The 13,319-nt window shown below is 35.1% G+C and overlaps 1 protein-coding gene across 3 annotated transcripts in view; it reads right to left on the reverse strand.

Moving 5' to 3' along the window:
- Positions 1 to 13,319, reverse strand: part of MACROD2 (mono-ADP ribosylhydrolase 2) — a 2,303,223-nt gene that overhangs the window by 1,993,156 nt on the left and 296,748 nt on the right. The window lies entirely within an intron of this gene.

A 13,319-nucleotide genomic window follows, 5' to 3' on the forward strand; every position in this document is an offset into this window, starting at 1 on the left:
TAGCATCCTTCTAACATAGCATCCTTCCCTGTTGGTAAAAGTCAGTAACCATTTCTAGGATGAAATATTGGGTTTTTCTTTGGTTGGTTTTGTTAATCTATTTTTCCCCCAATTACATGTCAAGACAATTTTTAGCATTCAGTTTTACAAGATTTTTAGTTCCAAGTTATTCTTTCTCCTTCTCTCCCCCGCCCCCACTTCTGAAAATGTCAGGCAATTTGATATAGGTTATAAATGCACTATAGAATGAGATATTTTTCAAAATAGAAAGAAAAGATTAAAACTGATTTCTGAAAATAGGTACTTCTAAAATGTTTATCTGGAATCTCAACTGTTCTAAGAGATCTTAGAGATAATCTTTAATCCAATTCATTGGACAATGAATTAATTTCCTCCTCACTAGTAGTGTCAAATTCAACAAAAAATGGGACCACTAAACCATATGTAAGGATCTCTGCCCATAATGAATAAGAAAACCACACATTAACATCTATATCCTACTGAATTTTTATTTATTTGTTAAATATTTTCCAGTTACATTATGATTCTACCACACTGAGTGCTACATACAAGTCTATTTGACTATCCCCGACAAGTATCACCCTGCTTCTATTTGAACACCTTTAGCTTTTTAAGCTAAAGCTTTACTTTTGCAGGGTATGGGTGGGGGGAAGCAGGGTAATGAGGGTTAAGTGACTTTGCCCAGGACCACACAGCTAGTAAGTGTCAAATGTCTGAGGCTGGATTTGAACTGAGATCGCCCTCAATTCAGAGCCTGTGTTTTATCCACTGCATCACCTTGCTGCCCCTAAAGCTTTACTTTTTAAGGTAGCCCACTGTATTTTCAGAGAGCTCTATTGCTTAGGAAGTTCTTTCTTAAACTAGGTTCAAACTGCTTCTTTTTACCCACTGGGTCCTAGTTCTGTCTGCTGGAGCCAAACAGAACAATTTTTTTTTCCATTTTATATATGAAAGGCTTTCTGATATTTGAAGACAAATCCCATATTGCTCATAAGTTGTTTTCTTCCGTCTAAATGGGTAATCTTTAAGCTGGGCCTCAATTATTTTATCTATAAAATGAATGGTTTGGGCTAGATGGCCTCTTGAGGCAGCTTCCAGCTCTAGATAAATCTATGATCAAGTTCTCATCATCAATTTTGCTTTACTTAAGATGGTTTTATGACACCTACTATTTTGGTTGCCCTCTTCTAGTTTTACATTGTTCTTAAACTAGTGCCACTCCAAAATGAATACCTAACTGTATGAACATCAAACAATAAGCTTAAAAGTGGATTTCCTGCTTCAATAACTTAACCCCTCCTTGACAATGCCCTTCTTACCCCCCTTCCGTACTCTTGGGTTTTCAAAGTATCATAGAAGCAGAGAAACCCAGATATACAGTTCAATGAGAACATCTTGAACTACCTCTTCATTTTATAGACAAGGAAACTGAAGTCCAGAGAGATGCAGTGATTGACCAAGGAAGGTCACACAGTTGTTAAATGTCAGGACCAGGATTCAAACATATCATCTGATTCCAATCCAGTGTTCTTTCAACGCACTTGTGCTTATGCAAAATTCTAAGACAGTTCTGTTCTCTTATTCTTAAAAAATTCTAGTAAAGTCCAGTAAAAAATGACTCAATTCAGACTTTCTCAACTAGTGAATATGGTTACAAACCAGGAAAAAAAGTTGAATCCATTATCTATAATATATATTGAGCCAAATTCACTAGTTTGTAAATTATTTCTGGGGACCAAAGAGAAGATTATACTTCTTGGAAATCTGTATTAACTTTTTCAAGTTTCTAGAGTACCAGTCAAACTTCCTATATCAGTAATTAACTATATGGCCCTCTAATTCTACTAGACAGAACAGTTGTAATTGGGACTAGAGCAAATGTGTTCTCAAACTTTATTCATCCTTAAAATTATTTGCCTTCATCGTTTACATTATGTTACCCCAGAAAGGTTATTCGGGCAGCTAGGTGGTGCAGTGGATAAAGCACCAGCCCTGGATTCGGGAGCACCTGAGTTCAAATCTGGCCTCAGACACTTGACACTTAGTAGCTGTATGACCCTGGGCAAGTCACTTAACCCTCATTGCCTGGCCAAATAAAAAAATAAAATAAAAAAATAAAAAGACAGAAAGGTTATTATTTTTTGCATTTGATAGAAATGTTTATTTTTTTTTAAATTACCATAGTTTCAGAGAACTGTAATATACATTTCAAATAAGAAGGCTTCATATCTTTCAGTAGGAAAACCACTTAGTTCAAAGAGATAGTTTTATGCAAGTCCATGGGAAAAGCTGAAACCTTGTGACAGAAAGGGCTGCTTAGGCAATCTTCCAGGATCTTGAGGGCATTGCCTGATTTGCATGTGTATTTGCATAAATATTACCAAAATTAAAAGTGTCCAGCCATATTTATTTGTGTTTCCATCTTCCTAGACAGATGAATAAAAGCTGCTTGCTGTTTTGTTCATCAGCAATAAAATTCAGTAGTTCATCAGCTGTCCTCAGATAGCAATTATAGGAACAGGAAAAAGATACTCTCCATTTCATGCATTTGAGATCTGTATTTGGCCTCTGGGACATGCTCTGGGGAGCCATGGCATTAAACTTTGAAGAAATCTGTAAGTGGAAAATTCTCATCTTTCTTTTGCTCTTATACATCATACAGAATCACACAATAACAACTCTAGAAAGGACCTCAGAGTTTGGAAAATGGCAAGTGCACCAGTTTGACCAAAATGCAGGGTTCCTGAAGGGAAATAAATATATAATAATCCTAGGAAACTAGACAGAAAGTAGATTTTGAAGGGCTTTACATGCCAAGATGCAGAGCCTGGATGTTATCCTAGAGATAATAGGAAGCTAGTAGGGCTTAGTAAGCAGAGCAGTGACAGTCAGTCAACAATTATTTCTTTCTTTTTTCTTTTTCTTTTTTTTTTTTTGGAGAGTAATGCTGGTTAAGTGACTTGCCCAAGGTCACACAGCTAGTAAGTGTCAAGCGTCTGAGACTAGATTTGAATTCATGTCCTCCTGAATCCAGGGCCAGTGCTTTATCCACTGCACCACCTAGCTGCCCCCCATCAACAAGCATTTCTTAAGAATTTGCCATGTGCCAAGCACTAAGGATATATGGAAAGGCAAAAAAATCCCTGCCCTCAAGAAGGTTATGTTATAATAGGGGAGGCAACATGCAAATAACCAGGTACATATTAACTCTATATGGAGGAGATAATCTGCGAAAGGAAGGCAACTACGAGTTGGGAGGACTAGGAAAGGTCTGTTGCAGAAAGTAGACTTTAATCTAAGTCTTGAAAGTAGAAAGGGAAATTAAGAGTCAGACTATTTTAGAATAATCACGTTGTAAGCTATATGGAGGACTGGTTGCAAAGAAGCAAGACTGGGAGTCAGGATTCTAACTAGAATCCCATTGCAGTAATCCAGGTGAGACCTTAGACCTCTCTGAGGAGACTCTACACTGTTCTTCACTACATTATCATAAGCAGTCAGTAGCAACTGGAGAATACCACTATATGCAAGGAATCACTCATCTCTTTACATTTCATGCAGGGTATCCTTCATGACTGGCAGATACTTTTGGCAGGTAGGTGCTTCTTTGTTTAATACCTCACCTGATGAATTATTCACATGGTTTTTATTAATTACCACTCATTGATTCTATTTATTCAATCTACTCCTAAATACAACTGAGTCATATCATCTGGGCCACATCTCTCTAGTGAAATGGCTTTCCAAAGTTTACACAGGTAGCACATTCCAGAATTGGTGTTTGAATCAAAGTCTTCTGGCTCTAAAACCAGTATCCTTCCCACTTGACCACACTGCTATCCTCATCTATGTGGATATATTGGTGAACAAGGAAATTCTAAACCCAGTCTGGCATAATTCATTCTTAATGAATTTATTCTTGGTTGTAGTAATACCAACCTCCCTTCCTACATACTCATAAACCATCCCTTTCATAATCATTCTAGAATTTTACAAGGATGCAATGTCAATACCCTTTAGCTATCATTTAAAGCAGAGGCATCATGTATGTTGTTAAGCACCACCACCATTCCCAAACACAGCCAAACCAGATTAAAATGTAATTGGGAAATATCTCACTAACTAAATAAATACAACATGTGATACAAAAGTAAAAAACAAACTTTTAAAAATAAGATAGGTTTTTGTTTCTGGTAGAAGTTTGGGATCATGAAAAGAACTTTGCATTTTTTTTCAAAGGGGATCTTTCCTACTCTTCAGTTTTGGAGCATGATTACTATCCCTTTGTAGTATCTTTCCAAAACACATATACTAGTGGAGAAGCTGACTAGGCTGTCCCCATTCAACTATGTGTCATAGTATGGACAATATTTTTTTCCTTGCATCAAATGTAAATTTCTCTCTGTCTTTATAACATCAACCTACTGTTCCTAGTTCTGTCCTCTTGAAGGGATACTTGAATAAAGCTATCCTTTCCCCACAGGATTTCTCTCCTCCAGTCTAAACATTCAATTCTACAAACATTGGAAAAAAGGAAAAACAAAGCATGAAACAGACTTTGTCTTTGATTTGGGGGCTTACATTCTAAAGGGAAACATAACATAGATACACATAGTAAACACAAGGTAATTTCTGGACTAGGGACATTAAAAAATCAGTCAATTTCCAGTTCATTCAATCAGTGCTCATAAGGTATGCTCTTAAAGCCATTCAGCCCCATGGACATTCACCCTTACATTAACACTCTCCAACTTATGAATATCTTTCCTAAAATATGATGCCTAGAAATGAATATAATATTTCAGGTGTGAATTAAACAGAATAAACCATCACCTCCATGGTCACAGATGTTAGGCCTCTTGTAATGTAGATAAGATTTCATTGTTATCTTGGCTACCATCTCATAATGTGAATTCATTTTGAGCTAGTGGTACACTGAAGCTTGTATATATGTATGGATATATGTCCATAGTGACATACATCTATGCACACATATGCATAAACAGACACAGGCACAGACACAGACACAGACACAGACACAGACACAGACACAGACACAGACACAGACATAGACATAGACTTAGACATATATTTGGTCACACAGATACCTAACCACGCCTTCTTTGTCTTGTGCTTGAGGGTTGTTGTTTTTCAATCCAAATGAGTATAACACCTTATATTATCCCTATTAAATTTCAACCTATTTGATTCTGCTCAGTGTTCTAAGCTGTCAAATCTTCTTTGATAGATTATTTGCCAAATGTTCTTATCTTATTGTCAATGTTTTAGTTAACCCTGCCAGCTTTGCATTATTTCCATGTTCCATAAGCATATGACCTGTATCTTTTTCTAAGTCATTAACTTTTTTTTCATTGGCAAGCAAAGATCCCTGGGTCACTCTACTGGAGTCCTCCTTCCAAGCTTGCTATTGAACCATTAATGACAACTTTTTGGGCTCAGTCATCTAATCACTTTCAAAACCACACACTAGTACTACTACTACTAATACTAATAAGATCTAGCATTTATAAAATGCTTTAAAGTTTGCAGAGAAGATCATTTGATCTTCATAACAATCCTATAATGCAGGTGCTATGATGACCCCCATCTTGTACACCAGGAGGTTGAGGCTGAGAAATATTAAAGAGCCTTGCTCAGCTATTAAAAATTGGCAGCATGATTCAAGCTCAAGTATTCCTGGCTACAAGTCCAAAACTCTATCCACTGATGACTGTACTATTGTCTATCCCACATCTCTGTCTTTTACACATGCATAGCAAGAGAGGTTTTATCAAATGCTGAGAGAGGTAGTGAAAGCACTACATTTAAGGGCTAGGTTTGAAATCCAGTGCTTCTATTTAAAATCTATTTCACTTTAAGCAAATCACTTAACTTCTTGGTTTCCTCACTATAAAAGAGGAGTTTGGACTAGATCAACTCTAACTCCAAATCCTTTAATATCATAGAGGGGGTTTAAGACCTTTAGGAGATGGAGACTATTTTGTTTGTTTTTTTGTGGGGTAATGAGGGTTAAGTGAGTTGCCCAGGGTCACACAGCTAGTAAGCATCAAGTGTCTGAGGCTGGATTTGAACTCAGGTCCTCCTGAATCCAGGGCCAGTGCTCTATCCACTGCACCACCTAGTTGCCCCATGGAGACTATTTTAGGCAAAGAGAAAATAGTACAGGAAAGAGTAAGAAAGCAATCCTCAATTGCAACTAGAAGTTCAATTGGGGAGCAATAGGAAAAAAGGCTAGATAAATAGCATGGACTAAGGCAGAAAAAATGGATTTGACTGGCAGTGGGGTACTGTTGGGGATTTTTGAGTGCCAGGAGAGGAGGGGGAGGATAGCATATAAAGGACATATTTTAGTAAATATTAGTCCAGCAATAGTATGGGAAATGGAGAAAGGGATGGAGAATGAAGTCAAGCAGACTATATGATAAGCCTCAGAAATAATTAAGGCTGGATTTAGACTAAGTTGGAAGCAGACAGTAGAAACAGAAAATAGGTAAAAAAAATCCAAGAAACATTTCAATGAAAGAAGAAATAGGAAATGTGATTTATAGGGAGTAATAGGTGGGAAATGGGGAAAACAGAGTAGAGATGAAACCCTCATAACTCTAAACTGTTTTGGTGAGAAGACTGGGGACTGTGTTGCAGTTTTGATGGGGGTAGTTAAATAGGGACATGAGTTTGTTGGGACAGTAATAAAAACACGTGATTTAATTTGAGGCAATGACAGGAACTTCTTAAAGATTTCTAATGAGGGAATACCCACTACCTTCTAAAATAACCAGTCTCTTTAGGTTAATGATATTGTAGGATTCAAGATTTAATTTTTTTTAAATGAATCTTAGAGATCATCTAATGAAACCTCTTCATTTTGTAGGTAAGGAAACTGAGTGACAGAGTAGTCTTACTTCTATGATTCTTTAGTTCTGAAAGGTGATTTATTCAAGGTTGCACAAGTTAAAGAACATAAATTAAATATATTTCCTGGTTAAGGATATGTTTTAAATTATTTTTAAAAACTATTTAACTATGTTTTAACTGATTGAAACTACCTTGAGAGTAAGAAATATTTTGGTTTTATAGTTGAATCCTCAATACCCAATACCATGCCAGGCATATGGTAGCTGTTTAATAAGAGTTTATGGAAATAAACTGAATTGAATAATATTAGTCTGTTTTGAAGTCAAATACCAAAAGTTACAATGTGGATTTTTATAATTCCTCTGAATATAAGATGTCCATATGAATCCAGTCTTAGGCATGAAAATATATGACTCAGTGAAATTAATAATTTTATAACATGATATTTAATAATAATGAATACTCAAGGCACAAGTGTTAATCAGTAAATATTTTAACCCTTCTTAAATCTAACTTCAACTAAAAATCTGAAGTTATCTTGAAATGTAAATCATACTTAAAATAGGAAGAAAAAAGTCCAAACACTTAAAGACTGATATTCCAAAGATTTGGAGTATAAAAGCAATGTCTATTTATATCTTACTTGTGGGGTCTAACCTTTTCTTTAATCAGCCAACAAGTTTCCCTGTTTGTCAATAAGATAGTGTGGTAGAGCTTAATTCTGATTTGCCTTAAAGAAGAAAGAGAACAATGCATTTCTATCAGCTACACTTCTGAGTGACAAGCCCTTCCCCCTCAGTCACCATGGAAAACAAAAAGGGGCTAGCAGCAGGGGGAACAGTTCAGATAGCAGTTGTATTGTTAAATTCTATTTAAACATGAGACCTAAATATCTAAAAAGTTCCTAAACTTTTTCCCTCAGGAAAATGATCAATTTTACTTATCTTAACCTATTTTCAAATTTATTCTGTTGTTTTCTTTTAAAATAGGGACAATACTTCTTAAAATTAGAAATTAACTTTGGAATTATTTACACAGTTTAAATAATGATAGCCACACCTACATATTATTTTCAAAATTAATCTATATAACCTAGAATAGGACTTGTGGATATATGTAAAGCTATTTATTTAACATGTCAAAGAAAAATAATAATGACCCATTACAGAAATCTGAAAAAGTATTTACATTTTTCATATATCACTGTAGATATTAAGCTTCATTTGAGGAGTTATGAATTTACACTACAAATAAAGTATCATCATTAAAACAAGCTCATGAAATTGAGGTAGATTTGCATCCCATAGAAAACTTCCCAATTATGGATATTATACAAATTAATTGGTATATTTATTTGAGGTAGAATATATTGCAAACCACCCACATAGCTCAAAGCTAATCAATTCATATAGTATATCATTTGAAAGCCCTCACAAATACCTAATTCATACAAATTCCCAAAGGAAATAAAATACCAGTTGTGGTAATTCAGTTTTCTCTGGAACACTGGGGATGAGAATCAGTTTCCATAGTCACTTATAAGAAGGAATAATCCCCCAGAGACTCTAGTTAAACTAACTTTAAAGTGTTACTTTTAGTTAGCTAAGAAATAATCACATTTCCAGTAAATTCACACTCCTAAGAACTGATAAACTGAAAGACATGGGTAGCAATAGCAATATACTCTTACCAAAAAAGAAAAGAAGAAAAATTTTCTGGAAGTTTTCTCTACTCTGAAAGTCATATATGGAACTACAGTTAGCACAACTGATGATTGAATGATTTTTTAAAAATCTATTTAAAAGTAGGTTATTTCTACTTAGACCTAGATAAGCAAATGCATATACAGAGAAAGCAGTCAATATGCAGGAGGAACAGAGTAAAGGAGACATTTTTAAGAAGATGAGATTTTTCTAAGGTAAACTATTTCACAGGAATAAGGTAGGTACTTTTAGAGGCTGTACTGATTTCTGTACTGCATACACATCTCATTTGGTACAAGATGGGGTCAATACACATTTGGGAATAAGAAATGATGTAACCCTATCTATTGGAAGAACTCAGATCATCATTTTGAATATCCACATTTAAACAACACTTTCTGTAGGACAACTGCCTCCTAACCAACCTACAGGAAAAAACAGTTTGAAGAATAAAAAAGTGAGGAGGGCTTTACAGATGCCCAAGCCCAAATAATTTAACACATTAATTAGCATGAGAACATTTTTTTCACACCTTTAAAGTAAAATGTGTAGTCATAACAAACGGTGAGGGGAAGGCAGATTTATGTAACATGCTTCTTTCAAAGAATTAAAAGTAGTTTCCCATGTATCATCTAAAAGATGTTATTGGATCTTTCTTGAGTATAAATCAAATCACAGAGGGGGGAAAATTATGAATTAGTTGAAATCAAACCAAAAAGTATTTATTAAGCTCCTCCCAGGAAGGACAACTAGGTGGAAGAGTGGATAGAGTATTGGGACTGTGATTAGGAAGACATCTTCCTGAATTCAAATCTGACCTCAGACACTAGCTATGAGACCCTAAGCAAGTCACTTAATGCTGTTTGCTTCAGTTACTCATCTATAAAATGAGCTAGAGAAGGAAATGGCAAAGCACTCCAGTATCTTTGGCAAAAAACAAAACAAAACAAACAAACAAAACAAAACAAATGGGGTCACAAAAAGTTGGATACAACTGAAAGAAACTAAACAACAACAAAATATGCCAGGCACTGTACAAAGGACTAGGGCTACAAGAAAATCAACAGTCTCTGTTCTTAAGGAGTTTACAATCCAATTAGAGAGACAATATGCATACAACTAGGAACAAAGGAAATATATACGGATAAAATGGGGATAATCTCAGAAGCAGATCAATAAGATTAAGCAATGCTAGGAAAGGATTATGATAGAAGATGAGATTTTAGCTGAGATTTGAAGGAGGCCAAAGAGACAGAGATGATGAGGGAAAGAGTTCCAGACATGGGGATAGCCAATAATAATATCCAGAAGTAAAGGAATAGCAAAGAGGCCAATGTCACTGGATCTCAGAGTAAAGGGAAAGGAATAAGGTATAAGAAGACTAGAAAAGTAGGAAGGGGTCAGTTTATGAAGGACTTTAGTTCAACCCTAACTTTGACTTTTCCCATATACTAATGTCCCTTCACTCAAGTACCAGTGCATCATACCCTCCCTATCCCCCAAAGTGCTACTTATCCCCAAACTGCTTGCCCATTCCATTTTTAGTGTATCTTACTTCAGTGTGATATTAAGATATAACCAAATTCAAATGAGTATGCTACTGATAACCCCCCAATGGAATTCTCATTTTTAAAGGAATATTTTCATTGACTCAAATACTCTCATTAGTAGAATTTGGGAGATTATAATCCTAAAATAAAATACTCTTAGTCTAGAACCCTAGTTCATCTATTTCAACCCATAGCTGAATAAAAATTCCACTCAGTAATCTAGTCTTTACTTATAGACATTCATTGAGAGGGAACATACAGAGTAATCCATCTCTACTTTTCTATAGTTCTAATTGTTTGATAATTTTCCCTTATCTCAAACTTAAATTTCCCTCTCTGCAACTTCTCAGTGCTCCCAATTCTGCCTTCTGGGGCAAAACACTAAATCTAATCCCTCATTCACCTGAAGATTTTTTAAATTATTGCAGATGGGGGCAGCTAGATGGCGCAGTGGTTAAAGCACCAGCCCTGGATTCAGGAGTACCTGAGTTCAAATCCGGCCTCAGACACTTGACACTTACTAGCTTTGTGACCGTGGGCAAGTCACTTAACCCCCATTGCCTAAAAAAATTATTGCAGATATCTTTCATGTTGCTTCTCTAAGTCTTCTCTTATCCAATCCAACCCTCAAATATCATGAGGCCTTTCTCCACCCTGTTCAACCTTTTTCTGAAAGTTCTCTAGTCTATAAATGCCTTCTGTTAAAAAAAATAGACATTAAGTCAAAGACTTCAGGTACTGTAGGGGAAAATTGAAAATGGCAATGGGAAAGTATTTGTGAAAAAAATTTCTGAAATCTCGAGTTTTTCTCAGTGGCTCCTAAGGCAGTAGTAGCATGGTCTTAGAACAGGCAGAAAGGTGTGAGGTACACTGTAGGATCAGAAGTTAGGAATGTTGATGTCATGGAGTATTGAAATTGGCATGTGTAAGAAAGGTAGAAAAAAACAACAACATACTTCTCCCTTTTTCAACACTTCTTTCTTGCACTATTTAGCTTCTTGTTTCTTGGACCCCCCAAAAAAATCAGAAAAAATAATGAGTACTATAATTTATTTGCTTTATGGCTTAAATAGACTTGTATTATATAATTTGAAAATCAAACAACCACTTAGATATTGTATCTTTGGAGAATACAGTCTGAGTTTCAAGCAACCAACTTAACTTCATACTTTTTGGACTATAACTTGTATGTAATTTGAGAACTGTCTACATTTGCTTTTCCTATATCAAATGACTTCTGTTGCAGAACACATGTAAAGTGAATAGCAATAGGGACTGGGTCTGCGATTTCATTGATATAGGGAACTCCCAGGTGAGGAAACTCTCCAGTAAAGCATGCCATCACTTTCTCTGCAACTAAAAGTCTTAGAGAGTAGCCTAGAGCACTGAGAAGTTTAGTTATTTACCCAGGTTCAGTCAGCCAATACATGACAAAGGTCTTGACTCTAGTTCTTCCTAATTTCAAGGCCACTCATCTACTAAACCATGGCTGCCTTTGATACAAACAGAAGTGCTTTTAATTCTTAGAAAGAGGCAAGCTTTATAAATCCTACTTTCCCTGGCCATCCAGATGGAATATAAAATTAAGTATAAAATTGTGAGGAAAAAAAAGCTCATAAAAAGTTAATTAATTTTCTAAATTATTTTCCTTCTTGATACTGGTACAGCCTGAGCACTGTCATTTATTTACTAGGTATGGGACTTTGAGTAAATCTCCTTAGGCCTCAGTTTTACCATGTCCAAAATGAAGGTAAAAATACTTGCACTACCTATTTCACAGGGTGGTTCTGAGGTTATGGGGAGATTCAATTCAATTCAATTCAACAAAGAGATAATAAGCAAATGCTATGTGAAAAGTAGTGGATAATGTATGTAAACATAAAACTTTTAAAACTATAAAGCACTAGCTATGTAAATATTATAAATTATGATTTAATTTTATTAGTAGTATTCATTTGTAAATTAGAGATTGTTTATATCAATATTCCCATTTTAGACTATAGTTAGGACATCCTCTGTTTTTCCTTGTATCTCCAATAACCTTTAATATGATGAAAGGCACACAGTAGGCATTCAATAAATGTTTACTTAACAGATGGAGAAATTGAGGTACAAATAGATTAATCAAGTAAAAGTTGCTTGGTTAATGGCATTCATAGAATAACTGTACCCCTATGTAACTTCACCTGATCCTCTACTCTTTCTAATAAATGAAATGACTCATGTTTATTGTGTTTCTAAAATTTGTGTAGAGGCTTTTCTGAGTAGCTATACTATTAAAACAGACATATATGGAAACGTACTCTTGGAAACTGGACAAAGCAGGAATTCTGTTTTACTGTAACTATTTCTGGACTAAAAGTTTCTATGATTAAGTATGATTTTATAAAATAACCCAAAATAGGACTGGAATTGAAAGCATATAGAAAAAGAATTTGCTCGATTTCTGGGAGCTCTACTGTGGCCTTTTTCTTTTTCCCTTTCATTTCCTTAAAATGCAACATCTGTGTCACTGGTTAACTTAAGTCAAACAAAGACAATAATTGCTTAGTGTTTTAATAGACTTTAGAATTCAAAAAATTCATCCACCCTAAACCTAATGGGGCTTTTCCCTCTGATACCAGTAAAAGTGTAGTCATGGAACAATTGAGGTCAATACACCTCTTATCATAGGTTTACTTTCTACTTTGATATCACCCAGTCTTAGCAGGGAATGCAAAAGGTCAAACTGCTATCAAACAAGCATATAAATAGATAAACTAAATGAAGCTAATGAAGAGACCTTAATCAAATACTCTTAGGAAAAGCAATTAGCTGGCCTCTTACAGAAGCAAACATTTTGAGGAGCCTAAGAAAAAAACAGACAATGAGGAAAGTCTTCCATTTCCTAGGGCAAAACAAATTAAGATACTAGTTAAATAATATTATTTTCCAGGTAAAATAAAAGTCAAAACATCTTTGATCCTTAGAAGAAGCTTAAAAGGCAAAATGTTCTTCAGTCTTGCTCTTATTTAATGATAGATTTAAAGACCTCTGTGAAAACTATTTTGGAAGTTATAGGAACAATAGTATGTGAAAATAATAAACACAAACTCTTCAAAAGTATATGAGCAGAAATTAATCATCTTTTCCAAGTCTACACAACCATCATGCTTTCTTCATAGGCATT

This window comes from Dromiciops gliroides, chromosome 2 (genome assembly GCF_019393635.1).
Source record: "Dromiciops gliroides isolate mDroGli1 chromosome 2, mDroGli1.pri, whole genome shotgun sequence".
NCBI lineage: Eukaryota > Metazoa > Chordata > Mammalia > Microbiotheria > Microbiotheriidae > Dromiciops > Dromiciops gliroides.